The 5249-nt window shown below is 47.6% G+C and overlaps 1 non-coding gene across 1 annotated transcript; it reads right to left on the bottom strand.

Moving 5' to 3' along the window:
* Positions 1-4719: 4719 nt before the first annotated feature.
* LOC123636131 lies at positions 4720-4826 on the bottom strand. The gene has a single exon (XR_006734342.1). It is a non-coding gene; the product is annotated as a U6 spliceosomal RNA (small nuclear RNA).
* Between the last annotated feature and the right edge of the window lie 423 nt (positions 4827-5249).

The raw sequence follows: 5249 nt of genomic DNA, 5'->3' as shown, positions 1-5249 counted from the left end.
GCTAGGTGTGTATTGATACTGTCCTGGTGTGCTTCAGGGAGGGCCAGGGACAGAGAGTTATTTTGACCAGACTTGGTTTTCTTTTTGGTCCTACATCATCTGTCTTCGGTCTCTGCAACCCCAGCTCCACCCAGCATCTTAAACCCTCTAACTCATACCTTCTGCCTTCAACAGCCCTAAGTGTTCTGCTTTTGAAATGCCTCTTTTCGTCCCCACAGCCCCAGCCCATTAATCAGTGGCCAAAGCAGCGTCCTTGCCCTGCCTGCCCCATGCCCATCCGGTGGCCCGGCCACACCACCCCTGACAATGTGCTTCCTAACTGGACAGTTTGCTCCCCAAGCAAGCCTGCCACTCAAGCCCCTCACAGTCCAATTCACACGGGCCCTGCATTCCCACCTCATCCTGGACCCCTTGGGATTTGGAAAGGGAGGTTTCAGTCACTTGTCCTTCCTACCTTGGCGCTTTCTAGTCTGCCCACCAGAAGGAGCAACTTAAGGATCTAAATCATCTCTCCATGCACCCAAAACTCAGAACAGACAATGGCAGTATGCAGAAGTGGAAGGGACTGAACCTTGCCAATGAGTCACAAAGGCTGCAGGAAAAAAATGAGCAATTGAACTGGAGTTCACTGGGTAGGGAAAGAACACTGAGATTCAAGCAGAGGAGACAGCTCGTGCAAAGGCCTAGAGCAGGGGAATGGCCAGGGGGTGGAGCGGGTGCTTGTGGCCTGACGAGCCATCTAGAATGCAGGAGGCAGGGCTGAGGATTAACCCACTGTTGGCCAAACTGACTTTCCACGTGGAAGGTGACCCAGGGAGGGGAGAGCCCTCAGGTAGTGACCCTTGTGAGCAAGCTGGTCGTCCTCCCTACCCGGGGATGGCTGGGGCTGGAGGAGGGAATGAGTCCTTCTCATGTGGCCACATGTTTTTCCTTGAGAGCCACGATGCCTTTATGAGGGGTTGATTTAATTTTTCATTAAATTAGAAAAGATCCTTTGTTTTCAAAGTTTTTATTCTATTTTCATAATATAACACCGTGGCCCCAAGGAAAAAAAATTTTTTTTTCTAGTGTGCCAGCCAATGTGTTAAATGCTTCCTCCAATATGTACAAGCTATGTGGTTTGGAGTCAATCATTTCACTCCCCTGAGTCTCAGTTTTCTCATCTCTAAGACACAGATAACACTGCCTGCCTCACATGCGACAAGAAATAAAATAAGAGAAAGCATATGACTATGCCTGGCTCAACGTAGCACGTAGTGAAATTCAGCTCACACTTTCCAGCAAGGCTAACATACATCCTTCCTCCTCCAGGAAGCCCTCCGTGACTTCTCCAGCTAGTCTCCAGTGATGACCTCTATCTCTCAGGGATCTGGACCCCTGCTTAGTAGGTGCCTATCTCAGCAAGTCTCTAAGCATCGCCAAGGAGACACTTTCATTCCTCATGGGCCTAGCCCAGCATTCACTTTGGCTGTGAAATGAGGGATTGAGTTAGACAGGGCAGAAAGAAATCTGTCCACACGTTGGACGAGCATGAGCCCAGGAAGTTGAGGTCTTCTAAGGAATTCTCCCCTAGCCAGGGTGAGCGGCCAGAGGCTGTGGGTTAGAGGTTGGTCTCAGAGCCAGCCCTACCTGAGGGCCCTAGAAGCCTGTGTTTCTGGTTTTCCCTACCTGTCCTAGCTTGAAAGGGACCAGTCATAGTGGATTAGGACTCACCCTAATGACCTCAAATTAACTTGGAATTTAACCTCTGGAAAATCCCTATTTTTAAATAAGGTCATATTCTAAGAAAGAAGAAAATTTTAAGTGGGTGGAGAGGGCATCCTTCCCCTCCCTCAAAGCTCACCTGCTCTGAGCTTGGTGTTGGGGCTGAGGTCAGGCCGGGGCTCAGGGGCTTGGACCTTTGGCAAGAGTGGGGTTTGGTCCTAGGCTGATGGCCACACAAACACGAGGGCAGACGGGCTGGGGGTTGAAGGCGCGGACAGCGGAGTGGGACGGGCCATCCAGTGTGGGCTGGGGGCGTGGTGAGGACTTACGCAGTGGAGAGGGGCTGCAGCTCCATCCTGCTTATACTAGTTTGCTAGGGCTGGGTAACAGAGTGCTACCAACTGGGTGGCTTAAACAACAGAAATTGATTCTCACAGTTCTGGAGGCCAGAGGTCTGCGATCAAGATGCCTGAAGGGTTCGTTCCTTCTGCGAGCTGCAAGGGAGAATCTGTTCCGTTCTCTCTCCTCGCCACCCGTGCTCTGCTGGCCATCCTTGGCATTCCTTGGCTTTCAGCCACATCGCCCCCACCTCCGCCCTCATCTTCACGTGGCGTTCTCCCTGTGTCCAAATTTCCCCTTTGCATAAGGACACCAGTCATAGCGGATTAGGGCTCACCCTAATGACCTCAAATTAACTTGGATTTTAACCTCTGGAAAATCCCTATTTCTAAATAAGGTCATATTCTAAGGTACTGGGGGTTAAGACTTCAATATATCTTGAGGGAGGGGCACAATTCAACCCACGTCACCACCCCACTGCCCCCAGCTCACCTCCAAGCACTGGCCAGGAGGCCGAGGAGAGTGTTAAGTATGCGTTGGACGATGGCGCTGGGACGACGGAACAGGGCAAGTTCACGTCCTACTTCCCCCTCTGCTTCCTTCTCCCTGCCACCAGCCTATCCCTCATGCCACCAAAATCTAAGTTGACAGCCAGTGGCTCTCAGACACAGAAAGAGCCATAGTCTGAAGTTAGGAGACTTGGCTCCCACCTCCCACCTCTCATACTCACTTGACTATGGTCCTTTTCCTTCCCTAGGCCTCAGTTTCCCCACTGTGAAATGAAAGGTTTGGATGAGAAACAGGTATGCGACAATTAGGTGTGAAGAGCGTTGCGTGGGGTAACTTGTCACTAATCATTGATCTAAAGATTATGAGTGATGTGCTATTTTTCATGAATCAGAACAGACTCAAGGTTATTTCTATAATAAGATCAACTCCGCTCCCTTGAATTCACATTGCCTTCTTGAGTAGGAAAGAAAGGGCTGGGGTTGTGTGGAGCGCACTGGGAATTTTGCATAACCCCAGGTCATCTCATCCGTGACCCGTGGGAGCATGTGAACGTCACAGGCCGCACATAAACACAGCAGAGAGCCGTCGGGCTGGGTAATGTCAGAACCGCTTCCCAGCCTAACATGCCGGCTCGCCGGCCTCGGGGTGGCTGACCTCACGGTTCCACCACTGACCTCCAGTGCCCCGACTGGGGGTGTCCCTCATTTCCGTCTCACACTAACCCCAGCGTGACCACTGACGTCTGCAGGAAGAGGTCTCCACCACAGGATTATCAGAACCGCTTCTCCACCTTTAAGCTGCTCCCACCAGCCTTGGCTCTGATCCCAAGAGCCACAAGACACTCAGTGAGCTGTTCTGTCCTTCCCACACGGTGCTGCAGCCACGTACAGATTGCCACCAGGCCCATCCTGAGCCTGCCGTCCTCCCATTCCTCCAGCTGACCTTGATTTCTAGAAGTCTCCGGCCAACCTACAGTGTGTTTATTTTCCTCTTAACACGTGCCACTCTCCCATGGGTGCTGGACATGACACCCCCGGTGATCAGAATCCAGCTTTTCGCCTCTCTTGCCCCGAAATTTCTACCTCTATTAATGCAACCTACTATTACATTAACTTTTCTATTTTCTTCTCTTTTTCATATACAGAAATTTTTTTAAATTAGAAAGGTAATACACGATCATTGCAGACAATTCAGAGGTAATAACTATTAATATTCAGAAGGAATTCCTTCCAGCCTTCTTCCGTGCATATTTTTAAATAAATCTTTAAATAAAATCTGAGTAAAGGTAGACCTATAACTTTATATTATGCTGTTTGCATTTTATGTTAAATCATAAGCCTTTTCTCATGTCGTTAAGTAAGTATCTTTGGAAAGGCATCAATGGCTTTGTCATACGGCTTTGTCATTAGCTACTTAACCATGATCCTGGTTAAGTATCCTGATATTGGATTTTTTGGGATGGGATGTTTGCAACGAATTATCCTCCATTATAAACAGAGGTGATGTAGATACCCGTACATAAATGTTTTCCAAATTTCCATTTCCCTAAAAGAAAGATATTCCAAGAAGTGAAAGTACCGGGTCAAAAGCAAGGAAGTTTTAAATAAAGAAAATTTAGGGGCTTTTTTTCTGATTGTGAAAGTAATTCACTGTAGATGATTCAGAAACACAGAAAAGCACAAGCAAATTACAAGTGAAGGCACCGATTGCCTCCGGTAGGAGTGGAGGTGGTGCTAACAGGAGGGCAGATTGAAGGCAGTCAGCTAGAGGCTCACCCCTCCCCACCCTGTGGGAGGGAGCAAGTTCACCCTCTGGAGAGGATAAAGCAGAGAAACCCATGCACAGTTGAGGGCAAGAGCACCATAAATAAAACAGGAGAGTTAAGTGGAAGTTTACAGACTGAATAGTGAGACCTCCTGTCTTCTCCCCCCAGTTGGCTCCCAGAACACTGGCTGACTAGGCTAAAAAAAGACAAACTGATGTAGCCAGGAGGTCCTGGGAGCCTGCCTGGAGGAGGTGAGCTGCAGAGCCTAAGAGGAGAGAAGGAATGATCGAGGAAGCGATGGGGAACAGCATCACAGGCAGACAGCGCAGCATTTTCCAAGGTTCTAAAGAAGCAGAAAGGGGCTTGATGTTGCTCAGGGTTGTTTTTTTTTTTTTACTTTTTTAAATATGGAACGCTTCACGAATTTGCGTGTCATCCTTGTGCAGGGGCCATGCTAATCTTCTCTGTATCATTCCAATTTTAGTATACGTGCTGCCGAAGCGAGCACAGGGTTGTTTTTGATATGTACTGCCAAGATGCTTTCCAGAAAAAATTACTTATAGGTTCAGTAGCATTGTGTGAAGCGCTCATTTCAAGGCATACACACCAGCATTATTACAAATTTTAAATTCCTTTGCTTATTAATTATTAAACAGGCAAAAAATGGTATCACCTTTCAATGGGTGAGCCTTGATTACCAATGAGGGTGGACATTTTAACACACACTTTTTTAGCATTTGAGTTTCTTCTGTGAATTTTTGTTGCCATTTTTCTATCAGGTTTTAGTGTTTTCTGATCAATTTGTATTAATATAAGCTCTTTATAGAGAGAGGATATCAACTCTTTTTTTTCCCCTTTTTTTTAATTTAAGAATATTAAAGGAGTACAAACGCTTTGGTTACATAAATTGCTTTTGTACCATTTGAGTCAG

The sequence above is a fragment of the Lemur catta genome, chromosome 3 (genome assembly GCF_020740605.2).
Source record: "Lemur catta isolate mLemCat1 chromosome 3, mLemCat1.pri, whole genome shotgun sequence".
Lineage (NCBI taxonomy): Eukaryota > Metazoa > Chordata > Mammalia > Primates > Lemuridae > Lemur > Lemur catta.
The sequence above is the reverse complement of the archived record's forward strand: the minus strand, read 5'-3'. Positions and strand labels throughout refer to the sequence as shown.